Genomic DNA, 23,557 nt, shown 5'->3' on the forward strand with positions numbered 1-23,557 from the left:
TTCCTTGTTATTCTTCAAAGTGCATGCCGAGATCTGGGATTAGGCCAACAATAGTTATTTATTATAGGTAAATAATTGTATACATTTGTATGCTAAAAACTATTTTTTAAATTCGTAAAAAATAATATACAAATATATGTAATAAAAGTTTTGAATAATGAAATTTATTAGTTTAAAATGGAATTAACTCTCTTGTAATTCCTATAAAATAATATACAAATGTATATAATAAAATAATATTAAAATGTATATAAACAATAATAAATGTATACACACTTTATAGGTACTATAGATAGATATGGATAGTATAGATGGGATATAGATAGATATAGATATAGTAGATATAGATATATTAATCTAATTGATGTAATGTCCATTGTCCAGTAGTTATTTATTTGATGTAATGTCCTTCCATTCATTTGCCTTTATCAGTCAACCTCCTCTCCTCTCCATCTTCTTTCCAGAATTCCATACTCTCTCATCACTTCATATTAATTTCTCTCTAACAAACATGGGTTGGTATTGATCACTAGCATCCACGGTATAGATATAGTAATGTAATTGATGGTATAGATCTTGATAGATATAGATATAGATATAGATATAGATATAGATATAGTGATCTAATTGATGTAATGTCCATTGTCCACTAGTTATTTATCTGATGTAATGTCATTGGACCATTGTCCACTCGTTTCCCTTTATAAGACAGCCTCCTCTCCATTTTTTTTCCACAATTCCTCACTCTCTCATCACTACATATTTTTCTCTAACAAACAAGGGTTCGTATCGATCACTAGTATCCATGGTGGTCCTTCTTTTCATGTGCTTGGCCTTGTCGTCGGCTTTAGACATGTCGATCATCGGCTACGACTCAATGCACATCGACGAAGCGAGTTGGAGGACTGACAATGAAGTGATGACCATGTTCGAGTCGTGGCTTGTAAAGCACGGCAAGGTTTACAACGCCTTGGGTGAGAAAGAGACGAGGTATCAGATCTTCAAGGACAATCTCCGCTTCATTGACGACAACAATGCCGTCGAGAACCGGACATACAAGCTCGGTCTGAACCAGTTTGCTGATCTGACCAACGAGGAGTACCGGTCCATAAACTTGAGGCCATGTCGAGTTTGTCGACGCCCAAGACGAGCGACCGCTATACTCCCCGCGTCAGCGATGACTTGCCGAAATACGTCGATTGGAGGGCCAAAGGTGCCGTAGCTGAGGTCAAAAACCAAGGAAATTGTGGTGGTGAGCTTATTTCTCTTTTTCCTCTGTTATGCGGTCGTTTAAGTACGCATATAATCATTCTCATTTTGAGTCTTCTTTGAAACAGCCAGTATTGTACATAAAGTGAATAAACAGTAAGTATTGTGAAAAGATTTTTTATATCATCTTTCTTAAATGAACTCGGTATGATGATTAATGTAATTTTAAATGAAGGGAGTTCTGGGCGTTCTCGGCTATTGCTGCTGTTAAGGGGATAAACAAGATAGTGACAGGAAATTTGACCTCCCTGTAGGAGCAAGAATTGGTGGACTGTGATAGAACACTCTTTACTGAAGGATGCGATAGAGGTTTCACGGAGAATGCATTTGAGTTCATCCTTAAAAATGGTGGAATTGATACCGAAAAGAATTACCCTTATACAGCTAAAGGAGGAGAGTGAGACGAGAACAAGGTTAGTATTATATATTGAGTTCTTGAAATAGGAACATATTAGTCGAACAATGAAAATAGTGAAACAAACAATAATAATTAATATATCTCTCTCTTTACTCATTGATATTCTTGTGCAGAAAAATGTGAACAAGGTTGTCTCAATTGATGGTTATGAACACGTTCCTATATATACAAGGGGGGCATTGCAAAAGGCAGTGGCAAGTCAACCAGTTAGTGTTGTTATTGATAGCAGTAGCACGGAATTTCAATTATATGAATCAGTAAATTTCTATCTCGGTCATTGTATTTAAGTTTCTTTTCTAAGATTAAGATTAACCAACTACTTTGCCATGTATATATAATAGCAATATCCTTGTACTACTATCAAAAAGTTCCCGAAGTTTCCAAACTGGACAACTATTATGGGAGAGGGAGTACTAAATAAGCAATTTCTTTCAATCAATTTTGTTTTTTAGTTTTTTTTAATCAATGGTCTTTGCAAGGATGGTATGCTGTAAAAGCACCCCTATGACCTATGAGTTGATTCACACTAATAATTATAGATCAAATTCCATGTTTGTTGAAAAATACAAGTGTACTGATACATCGATATCTTTTTATTTATTGTCCATTCAGGGTGTATTCACAGGAAGTTGTGGGATACTGATAAACCATGGTGTGACTGTAGTTGGATATGGCACAGATGGTTTTGGTTATGGTTTGGACTACTGGACTGTGAAGAAGCTCTTGTGGCACAGGCTGGGGAGAGGATGGCTACATCAGGTTGGAGCGTGATATAAATAATATAGTGGGCAAATGCGGAATCGCAATGAGGGGTTCTTACCCTGTGAAAAATGGCAAAAAGAGCTTCTATGAAGTGGTTGGGAAAGCGAACGATGGTTGAAAGACTTCAAGGATGCTTGATGGTCTGGTTACTATTATTATATTTCAAATAATTGTGTGTATGTTGCTTCATATGCCAATTGTGTATATGCTGCTTCATTTTCCAGTTTATCTTTTATGGGCCTTCCATGAACTGTTTCTCATCCCAATGCTGCATTTAATAATGGTAATAAAAGTTCACTCCTTTCCTTTGAGTTATCTCTGCTCCTAAAATTTATTTCCATATAAGGATGTAAGACTGAATTGTTAATGCTTTCTGTTGGTTGATCCATTTTCCTTTTTCTTCTTTGGTAAATAAATGTTTGATCCAAGTTTTACACCCATTGACCTCTCACCTCATACCCTTTTCAACTTCTATATATTTATTTGTATGCGCAGGGCGGAGCTAAGGGCAGCAGCGGCCATGGCCCTCCCAAAATTTGTTCTTATATCCCTACAAAATTATTATTTTAGGCAAAATACAGGCACACCCCATGAGGTTTAGCAAAAGGGAATACAGATGAAAGTTACTCATTTTTTGGACAATGATACCCCTTCAAGTTTGAAAAATGGACAGAGAGACCCTGACAATGGTGAATTAACTTTATTACCCTTTGATATAAAATTGATATTTTAATTGACTTAAGCACCCTTGGATCAAACCCAAACCTTTCTTCTCTCTGTATGTATGTATCATTTTTGGGTGTTGAATTGCATTACCATCTCCATCCTGCAGTATTCAGTTGTGCTCTGCATCAGTAGCAATGAACATTAATTGCTAAGCTGAAGATTGTGTTGTTTTTAAATTCAAAATATAATATATTCAACAATATTTTTTTCCAAGTAAGAATTTAAGCCATAAGAAATGATTTCATGTGTTTTGCTGCAAATGGAGAAGAAGGAGTGGACTAGGGTGTCAATGAAGCTTGCAAGTTATCTTTCAAAATTTGTAATGTTTTGATTAGGTGTTCAAATATTTAGTTCACCAAAGAAATCGACAAAAAATTGTGTCAGAGAATAATATCATCAATCGCCACCACCACCCACACAATCATCGCCTCTCAAACCCACCACCAAGTCCACGACCTCTCCCTTAAACCCAGATTTGGAAAAGATTGACACATATATATGTACATACTCCCTTTCTTTCTTATCCACAACCCATTCACAGCCCTTTTCTCTCTCATCTCTCCCCTCACTCTTCAAGAGATCCAATAGGAGTCTGCTAATGGTCCCAGCTGAGTCGACTTGTTCACTCCTCGCTCTCTATCCAACTCAATGCCCACAACTCGTTCCAAGATGATTGTGAAACTGCCACTGATCTTCTGACAACGACGCCGAAGATGAGGAGAGCAACAAAGATCTTGACCTTGATCTAACTACGAATACATGTGAGTTGTACGCAGCGGAATATTTAGAAAGTTTTGATTATTTTAAAAACAGATCTTGTGTTTTACTAACTTTCTTTATTTTAGCAATTAATAAATTAATATCATGCAATATAAAATAAAGCAAAATAAAGTTAGAAATGATACCAAGATTTTTATCGAGGAAACCTGAGTTGATAAAATACGTCAACTGTTTGCATGGGAAAAACCTTGTGGACTGTGCAGTCCTAAGTAAACTGATTCACTATGCTTGAAACAAAGTACACTGAACTTTGACTCTGGCTCACACCTTATCGTTCTACCAAACACCAACTGCTGACAATCCTCTAGCTTTGCGACTCTCTGTCCAACAGCAACTTGACCTCAGGCTTATGCTTGATATTTGTAGAAGAGTAATAGGTAGATTAGACAATACTCCTCAAATGCTCCAACCCTTTCAAAGTGTGATCGCTTTTACTTCTGTTCTTTAATTGTCTAAATTTGATGTAGAAGTAGATCTGCTTTTGTTTGATTGATGTAGATGCAACTGTATGATCACGATCAGGATTTGAACACCACAACTCTAAATTCACTATGTGTTTATGTGTATGTGTTCTAGAAAGATGATAGAGAAATCTATTGAATTTTCTGCAAAAATAATGAAATTGTAGAACAAAAGCCGTGAATAAACCTATGTGTATGACATGGTTTATATGGAGGTTTGCAAAGTCCTATTCCTTCTGTAAATAAAGGAAATTTCGTACATAGGACTTGGAAGAAAAGTTGGATAAAAAAGGAATCAAACAGAATAAGGAAACTGAAAACCTTTTGCTGTCAAGACTCCTGGAACCGGTTCCCAAAGAGCAGAATATAATTCTCTCGAATCTCAGTTTCTGGAACCGGTTCCAAATCCAGGTACCGGTTCCCACTTGATAAAATCCAATTTGAACTTAGATTTTTTGTTTTTGAAAACTCGGGAAATATACTTTATAGGTATTTGTGTCTTAAGCGGGAAATGATGTCCTAATGTGTTGTTCTTTCCTTTTCAATGATCAACACTACGTTCCTCTTCTGAACAACCTTCGAATTCCGCAATCGATGTCGAATCTAATAAGGTAACTGAAATTACAATTCGACTAGGACTTATTTTGTTACCGAAATATGCTAATTACAAAAATATATCTCACAATCTCTCCCTTTGGTAATTTCACGACAAAACCCTAAAAGTAATTTAAAATATACCCAATGATGAGCGCTGAAAAGTACGTATTTAAACCCCTTAAGTTTAGGTATTCTAGAATCTTTATCTACTTTATTTTACCGTTTTGTATTGATTTCGTGTTATTTCCATTTTCAGATATTTATCCCCAAAATAAGCTAACTCAGCCAAATAAGAGCATAACTAAAGCAATTCTGGGATTAATCAAAGAAAGGAGCAAAGTAGAGCAAAAGGAAGCAAATGGTGGAATTTCAACAACTTCGATCAATCTCAAGAAAAGTTCGATCGATCCAACTTTCATCGATCTCAGCACTTTAAGATAGATTTGAGCCATGTCTGTTCCTGTTCAAAGATCTCAAAAGTTCGATCGATCCAATTTCCTTCTTCGATCGATCGAACATTCTTGTCATTATCCAAATGATTGATCTTATCCAATTGTACCACCCTACCAACCACTTTTGTCTTTTTCCCAAAAATATCTTAAAAATATCTCAGATTTGTTTTTATCCAAAAAGGTGCCGCCATTAAGGATCAATCCAGCCTCAGTTCAATAGATCTCAGCAAGTTTGATCGATTCAAGTCTAAGGTTCGATCGATCGAACTTTCTCCAGTACGAAAAAAGTTAAATTTCCAGCTCATTGAAAGCTGTCCTTATCCAATCATTGGGGAATATTTGCTGCACGACCCTAGCTCATTTTGTGTGTCACTTGACTTACCTATATAAAGAATATGATACACTTTTTGAGAGGATTATTAGCATTCTTAGAGATTAGAGAGAGGCTACTCTTAGAGAGGAAGAAAAGAAGAGGAGGAGGCTAGAGACATCATTGGAGACTTTTCATCAACCAAGTAGCACATTTCTTCCATGGAGCTTACCTTTGAGGGTTGGAGGACATCATCCATGAGTGGCTAGACATTCTCTTGGGGCTAGAGTTAGCCCTAAGCATGCTTTCTACTTCTTGATTTATGTATTTTTGAGGGGATTTGTATTGTAATTCATGTCTTGACACTTTTATAAATATAGATCTTGTTTCTTCAATGATTTATGTGATTTAATATTTCCAATTGATCATTTCATTCTATCCATATGTCTATGTATGCTAGAATAGATGTTCATGTGTTTGCCTCTATTTCTTGTGTTATTGATGCATGTTTATGTGTGTTGATGCTATAGATCTAGAGATTGTCAAGACACAGTGCTTAATGTCATGTTCTTGTGGTCTATTTGATGGTTCATACTCATTGCTTGATGGATTGTGCCTCTCCCTTAGTTTAATTAGTTTAATTTCATGTCATTAGCTTAGTTGTTAAATGGGAAGACAATCCATGCTTATTGTTGATGTTCCATACTTATGAAAAACAAGTAACATGTATCTCTAACCTTGTGATGTGTTTGGATTGTAAGCTTAAAGAATGGATTAATGGCTTAATTTGATATGTTGTGCTATCCACCATGTTGTTTAGATAATATATGCTTAATTTGTCATCCATGCTTGTTGAAACAACCACACACACACACACACACACACACACTTTATTACAATACATGTTCTTCCCCTCATTAATCGTTCATTAAAGGTGTAGAAAAGCTATGCTTAGTGGTGATCTCTAAACCCCAAGATCTCTCTTTATCTTTTATTCTTTCTATTGCATTATTACTTACTTTAGCTCAATTTGTATCTAGTTTAATTCAACCAACCAACCACTATTTTGATCACTCGACCTACTAACCCTAGTTTTGATTCCTCAAGCTAGTACGACAACTCAATCCCTTGGGACGTTCCCTTCTCACTCATACTACATAGTATAGGTGTTAAGCGGTTTATAAATTTAAATTATGGTGCCTATTTGACACTAATTTCCAAATTCAAAGTTTTGTGTATTGTTTTGTGCACACCCCGAGAAGACACCACCCAAAGCAGAAAAGTATTTTACAACTGTTTAAGGAAGCATAAAATTTCTTTTATATTTGTTCTCTTCTGCTCTTTGACAAAATTTTACCTGAATTCCTGCACATAGATCAAGTAAAACTACTAGTGAAAGTTTAATATAACAAGTTAAAAACTCCCCCTAAATAAATTATCCAAAAAAAATTGTTAATTTGCTCCCCCTTAATGTTCTCCCCCTTTTTGGAACAAAATTGACAAAGTAATTGGGAGTTGAAACAATACAAAATAGAGAAAATAGTAATCAGTTTATTACATGTCAGCAGTCAAAAGATAATATCCAAAAAATATCAAGTCATGACTATGTAAAAACTAAACAAAAGTATGATGCAAGTATGATATGAACATGAAATCAAGCATCAACATCTCCAGTAAACAGAACAGTAGTAGTCGGAATGTCCTCATCACCATTATCAGTGTCACTACCACTACCATCCTCATCATCCTTTGCATCCTCATTTATCTTATCATCCTCATCTCTCTTAGCCTCAGGAACAAGTGACGGATCTGGTGGAGTTGGTCTGTAAATGTCCTTATAAGTACTACTTGTCCTCTGCTCTTTAGTAATCTAACCTCTTCCTGTAGATCAAGAACATCATCCATCATAGCCTTTTGATTCTGAAGAATTAGGGAGTATAGCAGATTAACATCCAATGTGATGAAATTCCGTTTAGATGGAAAAAGCTGAGTAATCTCAAGAAGAGATGACGAAGCAGCTGAACCCCTGCTAGCTTTCCTAATTGAAGCCCTGGCGGATTTAGACTCGTTAAAAGCCCTAACATCTATCTCAGACATAATCTTAATATGATGAGCATGGGGTGGAAGTGGAATCTCAAACTATCGATACAAACCCATGATGATCATAGAGAATGGAGATGACTTCTTCTTGGTATTGTTCTTGTAGTGTGCTAGCATCAATCAATAGATAGAAGCATCAAGATGTATTTGTGTATCAATAGATAGAAGCTATAATACCTCTGCACGATTTGAAGAGATAACATCCTTCTTCCCGAAGTAACCAAGATTAGAGATGGCAAACAAATTTAGGAATGCTGCCTCATCCATGAGATAACGAGATGGTATATACTCGGGATATCTCGACGAGTCTGGAACACACAAAGTATTGCAAATATTTTCCCACTTCAGTCCTGACTTGTCAAGTGGAAGATGATAGCCCGTGTTTGTAAAACTCTTGGGTGTACTCAGAATTTTTTCGATCGCCTCTTTATCAACCACATAGTCCTTACCAAATAATGACACTTCAAAATATCCAAAATCGTGAACTTTTCGGATATTGGAGTAAAAATAGTGAACCATATCTTGACTGTAGGTACTCTTCATCCTTATGAAGAAAAGCCAATTATGCTTCTCAATGTAGTCAATGAGCTTTTTCCCCATACTTTCTTTGAGCTTCTTTAAGTTCACATTGCGTTCTGACTTAATCGGACCATCTTGATACACTTTAGTGTATACCTTCCAGGCATGTTCATTGTAGAAGTGTTTTTAAGCAAACTCAACCTTCCCAATGCCAGAAACTGAAGGATACCTAGGTGGTATCTCAGTAGAAGGTAAGGAAGAACGAATAGGCGAACTTAGTTAATCCCTTGAAGCATGTGAACCTTTTTGTGGTTCCCGGATGGAAATTGTCATTGAGGTTTCGAAGTTTACTCGATAATTTTGTCGAACACTTGGAGTGCGCTTTAACACCTGTTCTTGGACAAGGTTGATTTGAATCTTCAAAACCCCAAAAATCAATCACCCCAAGAAGCACAAATGATTCAATCACTACCCACACAAGTCTCAACCTTTAATAAAACAAGGATCTTCACTCAAACTTAACCAATCCACTAGAAAGTTTCAAACCAAAACTCCTTTTTTCAAACTTCAAATCTCGATATTCAAATCTCAAGATCCAAGAGATGATTCATGTTCAATCTTGCAATATATGATGAGAATGATGCAAGAATGAAACAATCTATGAAGATATATATATGGAGTTATGCAGAAAGAGAGTGTACATATATATAGAGAGAAAGTGGATATGAAGTAATGCCCAATAATATGCCAAAATGGGTTACTTAAAGCCTAATCTTGTTGCCAGGAACCGGTTCCGGTAGCCCAGTTGGGAACCGGTTCCCCAAAGGCAGTGTTGCCTTGGAGAACGGTTAAAACCGTTGAATAGGTACCAAACTTGTGGTACCAGTAGCCAAGAGATAGTAAGCAATCACATTGCTTTTAACATCTTAAACAGGTAGGGGACCTGTAGAACCGGTAGGACCATGACAGTAGACATTTCAAGGACTTTTTGAATCACTCAATGATCAAACCAACTAAAAAAAATCTACAAACTAAAATCAAAATCTTTTTGAATTTTTTATAGTTTTTTTATTTTTTGTTTTTTTTAAAACAAAATTAAGAACAAAAACATTAAGCAGTCAATCAAAGTCATTCAAGTCCACACATGATCCAAATTTTCAGAAAATTATTAGAGATATCTATGAATGAAAATTTCAACTCCACAGAATATTCAATCAATTTTAATTCTCAGGAAATAATCACAACATGAATTTTAACTTGCAAATTTTAATGAAACATTTAGAAATTAATCTAGCAAGTTCAAGTGTGTGTGTGCAATCAATTTTTAATCAATTATCAATAAATTGCTGTCCAAACCATATTGATCGAAAAACATCAAGATAAAATTGTCTTTGAGTAATTTTTCTAAGTAAGATGGCTTTCACCCTAAAGAGCAGACAGCAATTCCCCAATTCAACTTGTGTCCACCTTTCTTTTTACTCATTTAGCTCCACTTCAAAGTCTAATAGGAGCTTTTGAACACATCTCAATAGGTAGCCTTTTCCAATACAAAGAATTCAGCATTTTTCAAAATTTTCTTTTCTTTTTATGCTGAATATATCATTTTTTTTAAGCTCCTATTTTTTTTAGACAATAACATACCTTTATAGCTTTTATGATCAATATATCCTAGTCAATAATTCAAAGATTTTCAATCAAATTTTTTAGATTTGGACTAGTTCACAAATAGTTATGAACTTAAGAGATTCAAATCTAAAAATTCCCTAATCAATGCAAATCAACTTTCATTGTATAGATTACAAACCAATAATCTATTTTTAATCAAAAATCATGTATCACAATTTGCATTCAAAGATAGATCATAAATTCAATGGAAGAATTTTCTCAAAATATATATTCATTCACTACTAATACAATAAAAATAAGGAACAATTGCAAAAAAAACCATTTTACTACTACCCAGTTACGAAAAATTCCTTTTATAAATATTTTTGACAAAAAATCCCCCCCGACTATCCCAAGGGGGTGTTTTTAACTAATGTCCATTTAAGTAGTTGTTTGAGAAGTTTTTCTGGATGAAATGACCCCTTAACAGGTTATTCTTTAGATAATTTATTTTTTCTCTCTTCTCTCTCCGCATCAAGTAAGCCTTCTTGTTCATTCAAACACAAAGCCAATAGTAGATCGAGAAACCCAATTGTGAAATCAAAACAATTTTCGAGTAGTAGGTGGTGAAATCAAAACAATATATGATGAAATGATAAATGCATTTTTCTCAAACTAAATTACTTAAATATCCTTTATAATTAGATTATTGTGAATTGAATAGAGGGCAATGACTTGAGTGCATCAACTACAACAATTTTGTCTCAAAAAGTTACTTTGGTGTATTTTGTGTTCTCGAAGTAAGTAATTTTTTTTTAATTTTTTTTATTATTATAAAAAAAAATCAGATTTGAAAAAGAAATTATGTTACTTTTTAATTGCCAATTTTAGTGCAAGTTACCTTGCAATAGCATAATTCAATTAAGTAAAAAAAAAAAATTCAACTAAGGAAACATGGCAAATTACTGTTATAATGGCTTTCCATTTTATATTTTTTTTTGAGAATTTTTCTTTGCTGGTTCACATACCCTTGACGGAGAGAGAGAAAAGAGAAATAAATAAATAAATAAATTGTCTAAAGAATAATCTGTTAAGGGGAAAATTTCGTTTGAAAAATTTCATCAAACAATCACTCAAACGGATATCAGTTAAAAACACACCCGGGATAGTTGAGGAGAGTTTTTTTGCCAAAAATATTCATAAGGACGGGTTTTCGCAACTAACTAATAGTCGAAGGGGATTTTTTGCAATTCGCTCTAATAATAATAATAATAATCATTCCCTTAAAAAATTAGATTTTCAAAATGGGATATTTATTTTGAGACAAAGGAAGTCCATTATATGAATTCAAGAAATTAAGAAGAAAAAAATCACACTAATAAAGGGTAAAATACAGAGACACCCCCTGAGGTTTGGGGGTAAGGTCATGTAGATGAAAGTTTGTCAATTTTTGGACAATCACACCTCCTTGTGAAATTTGCCATCCAAACAAAGCCTTAAAACATGTAAAAAGTCCATTTTACCCTTCACTATTTTATTAATTTTAATTATAAAGTATCAAAAATAATTAGACCACCAAACTACCTCTTCCATCTCTCTTTCTCTCTCTACAGACTTCCACTCCGTCTTCTTCTTCCGTCACACCCATTTCCACAGTTAACTGTCATTACCACCCTCTGGTAATTCTCCAACTTCATGGCCTCTCCACAAACACTCTTCTCTCTCTCTAAAGTTTATCTTTTGTCTAGACGGGCAAAGAAAAAAATTTGGAAGAGACCACCAACCTTCAAAAAAAAATAAAAATAATAATACTAATAATATTAAAAGTTAAAAAATCATCATCTCAGATGATTTCTATATTTTAACACATATGTCCTAAAATTCTTGTTCATCTTTTTATTTTGAAATGTTCTAAAATATATGTCCAATTTAAAAAATAAATGTACTATTTTTTATTATATTCTCAAACTTATTTTTTTGTGTTCTAATAATGATAAATTTAAAAATTCATTCTTATCAATACAATAAAAAAAAAAATATTAAAAAGTATTTGAATAAAAATTTAGAATTTTCTTAAATAATTTGGATGTGTATTAGCAAAATTTAACCCATCCGTATACATGTGTGGATATACATGTGTGGTCTACCTACATACTTTAAAATAATATTTAATCATATGTTGATTAGTGTAAATTTGAAAAATGAAGGGAGTTGCTGGGCGTTCTCAGCTATTGGAGCTGTTGAGGGGATAAACAAGATAGTGACCGGAGAATTGATCTCACTCTCGGAGCAAGAGTTGGTGGACTGTGATGCATCATCCTATAATAGAGGATGTAAAGGGGGTCTCATGACCGATGCATTTAAGTTCATCATTAACAATGGTGGAGTTGATACCGAGACCGACTACCCTTAAAATGCTTCAGGAGGAGTGTGTGACCAGAACAAGGTAATTAATTAGTATTGAAAGTAGTTTAAATATTAACAAATTATTCAAGCAATGAACAAAATAGTAGGTGAATATACGTATCTCATTCTTTACTACCCTTATAATGCTTCACAGAGGAGTGTGTGACCAGATCAAGGTAATTAATTAGTATTGAAAGTTGTTTAAATATTAACAAATTATTCAAGCAATGAACAAAATAGCACGTGAATATACGTATCTCATTCTTTACTCATTGATCATGTGCAGAAAAATGTAAAGGTTGTCTCAATTGATAGTTATGAAACTGTTCCTGGATATAGCGAGGCGGCATTGAAAAAGGCAGTGGCAAGTCAGCCAGTGAGTGTTGGTATTGAAGCCCGTGGCAAAGAAATCCAACATTACGAATCTGGAAATATATTCTATCTTGCTCATTGTAGTTTAGTTTCTTGTTCCAAGACTAAGATCGATGCTAGATTTGATTCAAAAGAATTATTTATCAAATTCCATGTTTGTTGAAAAATACAGTTATTTACTGTCTCTTCAGGGTGTATTCACAGGAAGTTGTGGGACACAGCTAGACCATGGTGTGGTTGTAGTTGGATATGGGACAGAAAATGGTGTGGACTACTGGATTGTGAGGAACTCTTACGGCACAGGCTGGGGAGAGGATGGCTACATCAGGATGGCGCGTAATACTTCACGAAGTGGCAAATGTGGAATCGCAATGCTGCCTTCTTATATACTCCGTCAAGAAAACCCAAAACGCCTCCAATTGTGGGAAGAGCAGCAGTGCTTGACTCCTTTCTTGGAGCTTCTAAGAAGTGGATGGGGAAAGCGAACAAGACTTGAAGATATGCTTACTACTATAGTGTATTGTTGTGTTGGGATCACCTCGATCTTCATATATAATGTTGAAGCTATTAGGTGGTTCTGTCTACCGTTTTTATAATTCTAGAACCTATCTGATGATTCCCTTTCAGTGCTTGATTCCTTTCTTGGAGCTTCTTAGAAAGCGAACGATGCTTGAAAGACTTGGAAGGATGTTTGACGATATGCTTATTACTATTATTATACTGCAAATAAAAGTTCGTTTTCCTTTCCTTCCACTTATCTCTGCTCCTATAATGTATTGTTGTGTTGGGATCACCTCTTCATATATAATGTTGAAGCTATTAGGTGGTTCTGTCTACCGTTTTTGTAAGTCTAGAACCTATCTGATGATTACGCGTGTCGTCTTGCTACTCATGTAGTTATGATTCTGGTCCATGAACTTGATGGCCATATTAAGAGAGGGGCTGATCATCAAATTCTCCATCATCTGCTTCAGAAATGTACTGGAGACATGATCAGATTCAAGTTTCTACTGTGATAGATATATTGCATTTACTGATCCCTCACTAATGTCATTCAAATGAGAGCCTAACCGATTAATTGGAGGAACCCCATTTTCACACCCACAACCAATACTTCACCCGAAACATAAATTAGGTTTATAACACTGTAGAGAGATCCATTTGCCTATTCTGAAGAGAGAGTACCATAGCTTTTTTCTTTGAATGAGCAGTTGTATCACCAGAGTAGAATAAGTACTGTGAATTGCTAACTAGATTGGTCCTATTAGAATTGACTATATGTATATATATGTATGCATATATATATGTATGTGTATAACATGATGTAACTTGCAAATTTTCATCTTACTCCTCAATTCTTGCATATGGGTTGTTAGAAGAATTCCGCAAACACTAGTGATCGAATTGTCTTCCTGGCAATCACAAAAGTGAAAATAAACTAAAATCACTATTACTATGATCAACCAAGATAAACAGTAGGAAACTGTGTGCTATCAAGTATCAATATTATCTTATTGCGCGTCCAATATTTGTTGTCCATGTTTATTAATTGGAGTTTTTTTTCGGGAACATGCAATTATGTTATTATTATTTTTTAAATTATCAACTTGTCATTTTTAGTTTAGATAGATATAATTAAGACTTATTTGCTTCGACTTTTCAAAATGGACAACTAATTTGGGAGGTCCAAAAATGAGATAATGGACTACTAGCATGGGACCGAAGTAGTATAAGCGTGTGTTCTTGGATGAACAAAAACAATCACAAAATCAATGGTGATTAACTCTCTTACTAAAAAACATAAAAACATCTCTCTTAGGTGTATTTGAGCTGAAAAATTTAAAAGTTTTTATAGAAAATAGAGTCCAAGTAAAAGTGGGGAAAATGTGCTTTGAAATCTCATTGAACACATATAAAAGTTTGTTGTAAATAGGAATAAAAATTAAATCCAAAACATAGAGTGCCGCATATTCGATGACAAGTCCAATTGGTTGGATTTTGTAGGTACGCAAAAGTGTGAAACTCCCAATATTGTGATTTTTGAAAAATTCCAACCATTGGGCTTCCAGAAAACTGAAAATAACCTTAACCCCATGTTTAGTACGGTGGGAAAGAAAAGAAAGAATATCATTAGTTATGAGGAAAAAGAAAGGAAAGGAAAGGGAAGAGAAGGGAAGGATATAAATTTTAACCCCCTATCGTGTTTGGTTGATTAATGAAGAAAAAAAAAAAGAAAAGATAATATTCATGTTTGGGAAAAGAAAAGAAAATAAAAGAAAAAAAACTATTTTAATAAATTTACTATTATACCCTTTTATATTTTAAAAGATATATTTATATATTTAACTATGTAATTTATAGGCCCATGGATGATGTACCACCAGAAAGAAAAAAACAAAATTGTTTTTAGGAAAAATCTTTTCAGCCTCCCCAATCGAGTTCAAAACTCATATATTTCAATTTATGTGTAAGTTCAAAACCTATTACCTATATCAAAACCACCCATATCGACATATTATTTCAGATTGTTCAAAAAACTCAAAACCCATATCTTTCAGTTTCTATCGCCCGCTATTCTAGTTTGGGTTTGCCATTCGCAAGCTTCAACTGCTGTCTCTCAACTCTCTAGCTTGCCCCACTCTCTCTCTGCAACTGCTAACTTGTATGTATGGGTTTTGTTTTAAATTATTATTTTTTTTCGAAATCAACTAATCAAGCTCTGTAATTCTTGTTTTGCAAACTAAATCCTAAAATCAAGCTTTGTGATTCTTGCTTTGTGTAAGGGTAAATTTGGCATTAGAAATAATACATCAAGCCTTTCCTTCCCTTTCCTCCCATTTTTGGGAGGATAAGGAAATTACTGTTTAAGCTTATTGATAACCTTCCAAAACTATTCATTTCCTTTCCTTCCTTCCACCCATTTATGCCAAACACAAATTTTTAATCACCCTCCATCACATTTCATTTCCTTTCCTTTCCTCCCTTTTCCATTGCACCAAACTGACCCAAAAAAATACCATGGTGTGGTTGTAGTTGGATATGGGACAGAAAATGGTGTGCACTACTGGATTGTGACGATAGACTGGGGAGAGGATGGCTACATCAGGATGGCCCGTAATACTTCACAAAGAAGCAAATGTGGAATCGCAATGATGGCTTCTTACCGTCAAGAAAAGCCAAAATGCCTCCGACTGTTGAAAGAGCAGCAGTTCTTGATTCCTTTCTTGGAGCTTCTTAGAATTGGATGAGGAAAGCGAACGAGACTTGAAGGATGCTTTATGATATTCTCACTACTATTATTATATTGCAAATGGTATTTCTGCCATAATAAACGTTCGTTTTTCCTTTCCTTCGAGTTATCTCTGCTCCTATAATGTATTGTATGTTGTGTTATGGGATGACCTCTTCATACAATAATTGACCATCAGGAAGAATTCTAGACTGAAGTGTTAATGCTTTCTGTTTGATTTCTAAATATATTAATGTTGGTTTATCCATTTTCATTTTTCTTTGGTAAATGTTTGATCCAAGTTTTTCAGCCATTGACCTCTCGCGGTCTCACCTCATGCCCTTTTCAGTCTTCTCTCTCTTTCTCTATATAAATTTATATGCATAAATATTTTAAATCTTGCAATTTTTTTTAAAAAAATAGAAAAATAATAAGTACTGTGATTTGCTAACTAAATTGGTCCTTCTAGAATTGATTATATATATATACACACACACACACACACATATGTACATATACTAGTAAAAAGACGTGCTATGCACATACATAAAATTTTGTAAATATTATAAGATATTTTATTTTAATATATATATATATATATATATATATATATATATATATATATCACAATTATTAACAACTTTTAGTAAATGATTCCAGGTTAATCAAATGTATGAAATCATAACAATCCTCATAATTTATTACAAATACAATGATTTGGATTATAAGGTCAAATACAATATTATTCCACTTGGTTGCAAGAAAAGTAAATATATATATGAAAAATAAAACTTTGAAGAGATGAAGAGATTTCAAAGAAAAAAATGTTAAAAAATTGCCTTCAAAAATAAAAATTACAATATATATTATATTGTAAAAAATTTCTCAAAATATGATCCAAGAGAACTAATTTTATGAAATTACAAAGACATAAAAATTTAGTAAGAGAACAATTATTTGGATTATAAGGTCAAACTCTGTGTTACTCCACTTGGTTGTTGAAAAAAATGTAGAATATAAAATATTGAAACTTTGAAGCTACAAAGAGAGTTCGTGTATGATTGCTGATATGGAAAAAAATGCATAAACATTTCCTTGAAAATAGGAAATTTCAAAAAAGAATGAAGCTTTGGAAACAGAGAATAAAAATGCTGTACACATTTAAAACTACACAATCCATTTATTTACAACATAACAAGCAAAGAAGAATTGAAAGAAAAAATGATACCTCAAAGTGGAGATGCTTTTCCCAGCCAATTAGGATTTGCATGTCCACGTCCAGTTCCTTGAATGCAATAGTACAACATGGCTTTATATATATATATATATATATATATATATATATATATGATTAGATGATCATGTGATTAAATATTATTTTTAAAAATTGATCAAATAACATATCATAGTAATAAGTAATTCTTAAAATATATAATTTATAAGTGGGTCAAATATATAAAAATATAAAGTTCTTTAAGACTTTGAAGAGATAAAGAGAGTTCATGGATAATTTTTCATAGGTGCCAAAGAGAAAAAAAAAATCTAGAAATATTATCTTTAGAAAAGGAAATAAAAATTAACCAAAAAAAAAAAAAAAACTTGAGAGAGAGGTTGATTAGTTTTGTACCCCAAATGCCATAAACTGTAGGTTCATGTAAAAATTATTTAAAGTACTACAACCAAGTAATGGATGACAATGCCCTCTAAAATAGCACAATTAAAATAGCTAGGGCGAACTGCAAAAAAAAAATCTCTTGACTATCACTCACTTGCAAAAACCCCCCTTATGAATACTTTTAGCAAGAAACCCCCCTCAACTATACTGGGGGAGTGAGGGGGTATTTTAACTTAACACCATGCAATGATTTTATGAGATAATTTTTTGGACCAAATTACCCCTAAACATTGTGGATTAGGTCATTATTCAGTCCTCTATTAAATCTAATGAACACCAAATTCACTCAAACCCAAATTTTCTGACTATTTTCATCTACCCAAATAATACTAAAATTTTATGCTTCTTGATTTCTAAACTATTGTAACATACAAATGAAAAATAACTTACTAAAAGTTTTTCCAAAAATGATTGTCAATGCAGTGTTTTTTCCCCAAAAATAGAATTGGACGGTGTTGGGTCCAAATTTGTCTACTGCAAAGTCGACTACATGGCTGATGTTGTCCTCTATGGTGATATTATAGTGGAAAAAACATGTATTCAAGTTGCCATCAAGGGCTTTGCATAGACGCTGATCGAGTTCGTCTTTGATGTCAACAACACAAACTTTTGCACATTGTTCAATCCTCCAACCCGGTCCCGTCGGCATGGCACCTCACGGCTCCGGTCCAATCAGCAAACAATCAGAGAAAGTGAATTAGTGTGTTGCAGAAAAGAGTAAAAGGTAATTAATTTTCACAACCTCCAAGCTGACCGATAAGCACCCATTTCACTTCACTAGTTATGTTCTCAAACCCTAGAAATATAAAACACAAATACTTAAGTGGAGTAATTGGGTTCATCCAACAAACCCTAGAGAGAGAAAGTAGCAATACACAAAGCATAGTCCCAGAATCTCAGCTCAAACCCAGATCGACTATGGCAGCTTTTTCCCCTTCCAGGCACTGCACTCTTTCTCTACTTCAAAACCCTATTTGCATACTCAAATTCATCCTTTTCTTTCAAGAATTTCGATAAAGATTCGAACTTTGAGTCCCAACTCGCTCTATATGGTGATGTCAAGATCGATAATGGTGGTTCGTCTGTACAACTCACTGGGTCATCGAGTTCAAGGGCCGAGCAACTCATTTGCTAGAAACCCATCAAGCTGGGGGAAGGAAACCCAAAGAGAGTGGTGTATTTTTCGAGTTATTTCTCGATTTCGCCGGAAAATGGTGATGGTTTAGCTTTTGTTATGTTTCCAATTGGGTTTCCTCTAAATGTATTTGATGGTAGCTCATTTAGGCTATTGGTTGGGAGGAAAATAAGGCTTTTTCGGTTGATGAAAATCATCGAAAAATTTGGGTTTGACTGAATTTGGTGTTCAACGAATTTAATGAAGGATTGAACAATTATCCAATCCACAATGCTGAGGGGTAGTTTGGTCCAAAATATTATCTCAAAAATTATTACACTGTGTTAAGTTAAAATACTCCCCTCAATATAGTTGAGGGGGATTTCTTGCTAAAAATATTCATAAGGGGTGTTTTTTGCAAGTGAGTGATAGTTGAAGGGATTTTTTTTGCAATTCGCTCATTAAAATATTATCTTCTTTTGTCGGAAAGAAATAGGATCATAAAGTAAATTTTGACAAGTATACAACTGTATATATATAAAAATGCATTCATTTGTTAGAAAGAAATGGACATCATAAAGTAAATTTTGACTAGTATACAATTGTATGTATCTATATATATATATATATATATATATATATATATATATATATATATAATGCATATATGTGACTGCCACACACAAATGTAAGTAATATCCTAAAAGCAAAATAGAAATTTAAAAATAGAAATTGTTTATCCCATTATTTTTGGACAAATGAAAAGACGACGTGTTGCGAGTCCAGAGGGGACTTGCCACGCTGGATTACTGCTTGATTATTTAAAAGGAGAATTACATTAGGACATCATATATTCAAGTTGACTTAAATAACATAAGGGACACCCCATCTAAGTATTTGCTACATGGACTCACACATAAGGTAAGAATCAAGAGAGAAGTTGTCCATAAGGAGGAAGCGTGAGTTTCAATAGAGCTTGCCATATTAGATCACAATTCTAAACAAACTTGAAAAGGGAAGGTCACACTGAAACATTATCAAACATATATAACTTCATGTAGTAATCCAAGGCAAAGACCATTAATCCAATCGTGTTCCGCCACATGAAATCCATTAAGCAAGAATATGGTGAGTCTCATAGGACTTACCACACCGAATCAATTTCCCAATCATTTGGAAAGAAAAGATTTCCTGGAGTTGTTATTATACATGCAACCTTACTTAATTTTTCAAGGCATGACACATGTAACTAATCAACCATCGCCATATGGAATTTGTGAATTAAGGCCAATAAGAGAATAACATGTGGCGAGTTCCATAAAACTTGCCATATCTTGTTAAATCCTTTGAGACCTAGGAAAGATGATGTAGTACTTGGCATACACTACTATGTTGTAATTAGGGTTTTTGAAAGGAACCATTTAGACATTTCCATGTGGCACATGAATAATTCGAATATATATGGTATACGATTGTCACATGGTAACCTTAAACAAAAAATCGCAAGGTGGATTGACTGATTCACAGAAGGAGGTGGTAACATAGTGCTACAATTTCTCCTACATTCTAGGGATGTTCCAAGACCCATTCAACCACCATGAAAAAGTGTACAGGTTCGTTGAATTCTTCTACTGAATTAAGGTAAGAGAACATGGATAATCGGTCAAGATAATGGGGAGATCTACCTTTATACATACATACATATATATATATAGGAGTTATTGAATCGTGGGACACCTGGCACTATGGAAACGTGCCAGGTGGAAGTTCTAACTGCCAAAGATTGCTGGATTGAAGGAAGAACCCAGCACACGAATTAATACATGTATCAACTTCTGTATATCTAAATGTATTACAAAGTAACAGAAGAAGAAGAGTCCATGCACGCTGAAGAAGGATAAGTAAAACATACGACACATGGAGTCCTATGGAAAGGCCAAGTGAAATGTTTAACCTCAACTAAAACTGAAACTGTCCACTACTTAGAATTGTGGAGATTTCAAGGGATGTGGTTAAAGCAATGCTTTAGGAAGAGCTCAAGAGGAGGAAGAAGATGGATACAAAATAGAGGTAACTACTAAGGACGTGGGACACTTGGCAGTCCAAGGACAAGCCAAGTGGAAAGCTCAGCTACTGCTGGAACTGCCACCTTCAATCTGCTGCACGAGAACTCTATAAATAGAGTACTTAGGTCTAGCATGCAACCAGGGGTGGAGCCCTTAGTTGGCTAACTTGGGCTGCAGCAAGGTCCAAAAAAAAAAAATAAAAAAATAAAAAAATAAAAAAAAAGAAAAAATAAAAAAATTTACTTCTACTACTTCTTATTAGCTATAGTCCTTCCCAAGTTGCCCAAACCATGATAAATGGCCCAGCCCGCTAACCCAGCAAACCAAAACTGATCCTAGAAGAAGACCTAATTCAAGGCAAAACGAATTCACGATACATATACTGATAAATTGAACAAGAACCTAAATCCCATGATTTACCCACTTGAGTGAGCCCTTACAAGATGTCAATACCTGAATAAGAACCTTTGAAATTTGACCAGAAGATGATGATGAAGACTTGAAGAGTCAGATTAGAATGGAAAAATTTGAAAATCATGTTGTATGTGCTCAAATTTAGATTGTAGATACATCTATATACATTTATATATATATATATATATATATACACACACACACACACACACACACACATAGATTTGCATACTTTAATCTAGGGTTTCCGGTACTTTAATCTAGGGTTTCATGATTCAATGGCATGGAAAAAAAAAAAAAAAATCATTTGCAAATGCATTTGTGTAGTTTGAATGTTTTGTTGGTTTTTATCAAATCCAGGGTTTGCTCTTGGAAAATGGGGGATTTGGTAATTAATACTCAATATGCATAACACTTGGTCATGATTCAAGGGCATGGGAAAAAAAAATTCATTTGCAAATTCATTTGTGTAGTTTCTTGGGTCTCGAGTGTTAGGCTGTGTGTATAAATCTTTAGAAATTCAAAATATTCATTTGTGTAGTTTGAATGCTATTTTGGTTGTCATTTGTCAAGGATGAATAGAAGACTAAATAATAAAATAAAAAAGGAAGTAAATGGGTTTGAGGTTTTATCACGAATGTATAGTATATCCATTAAAATTTATTTTTGTAGTGGCCATGATTCAGGTGGCTCTAGTGGGGGACAGTGGAAACTGGAAGCTACTCTTGCTCTTCATCTTCATCTCAACACGCATTACGCGGTGGAAACTCCATTTACAAATTACAGGTGATTTTTAATTTTCATCATTCTAGTTCTGGTGTGCTTTATAGGAGTGATGCGTAGTTGGTTTTCATTTTCTTTCTAATAATAGAAATTAATTTCAAGAAAAATAAAAACCCTTTTCATAAAAAAAAATCCACCCCCCCCCCCCCCCCTTTTTTTTTTTTTTTCGGAACATAATTGGTTTTAGTTTGGTATATGGAGCTTTAATCCTTTTCTTTTTTCTTCAACAATGTTTTTTTTTTTTTTTTTTTTTTTTTTTTTTTTTTTTTTTTAATCTTAGTGGAGATTTAAAAAAAATAAAAATAAAATTAACTTCAATATTCTGTTTATAATGATATTTGGTAATTGGTATAACAAAACCTAGCTAACACAACCAAAATTTTCTGCATTTTCTATTATGTGTCTGAAGTTTTGTTCTCTTCTGTTTTGCTTAACATTTTTATCTTTCACCATCTATATAAATGAGTTTAGGAATGTATGACATTGTTTTGAAACTCCTTAATTTATATTAATATATTGTATACATACTTTTTTTTTTTTTTTTCTATAAATAAAGTTTGTATATATAAATTTATTTACATATATTTGTTTGTTTGTATGTGTGTGAGTAAGAGTGAGTTGAAATAAAATTTCAACAAAAGTTTCTCATTTCTTTGACAATACACGGACCTCAATAATTTTTTTTTTTCCTTTTTCCTGCTATTAGCTTTATAGGTGATACGCAATTAGGCCTGCCCTTTATTTTTGTTTGTTGAAGCACTACAAGGTAGGAAATTTTCACCCTCAAGATGAAAATTTTGTTTTCGTTTTATAAACAGAAAAATGATAAATTAGAAATTGGGGCAGCTTCTATGAGTACGAGTATCCGTCCTAAGACTAAAAGCTCTAATGAGCAGCAATAAGAGCCTCCTTCAAAAATTTCAAGAGTTGAGCAAATAGAGGTTGATGATATTGATGAGCATTGAATATTTACATATTCAAGCTCCTAAATAGACATATGTTGCATCCTAAAATGATACTTCTATCAATTGTTAGACTAATTTATGTTTAATGTGTGTTTATAGGTACTTTCCCAGAGAAGCGGTTAAAACTGGGATTTTATGATGAAAAGACTAATATCAAAGCTTACAGAGTTGTTGTCGGTCATCCAGAGCAAGTTGAGAGCTTAAAATGGTGAAGTTTGGAGGAATTCAAAATCCAAAGCTCGAGCCTAAGGCTTGGGGCTCGAGCCATACCAGTTAAAAGAAAAGTCAAACAAGGCATTGAAGCTCGAGCCTTACACCTTCAGGCTCGAGCCTGAACAAAGGGTGCTCGAGCCTTGACTATCAAGTTCGAGCATAAGGCGTCAGAATTTGAAGGAATTAATTTCCAAGCTCCCAGACCTCGTGCCTAACTCCAAGGATCGAGCACCATCCATTGAAGCTCGAGCCTTGAAAACCAAATGCTTGAGCCTGGTACCTAGTTTTTATGTAAATAAAGTTTGTATATATAAATTTGTT

At 33.9% G+C, this 23,557-nt stretch overlaps 1 pseudogene; it reads left to right on the forward strand.

Moving 5' to 3' along the window:
* Positions 1–805: 805 nt before the first annotated feature.
* On the forward strand, positions 806–23,235 carry LOC132277583 (cysteine proteinase mucunain-like; annotated as a pseudogene).
* Positions 23,236–23,557: the final 322 nt, after the last annotated feature.

Source organism: Cornus florida, unplaced genomic scaffold (genome assembly GCF_030987335.1).
Source record: "Cornus florida cultivar Cherokee Brave unplaced genomic scaffold, ASM3098733v1 CherokeeBrave_3.0.0_Hap2_Chr10, whole genome shotgun sequence".
NCBI lineage: Eukaryota > Viridiplantae > Streptophyta > Magnoliopsida > Cornales > Cornaceae > Cornus > Cornus florida.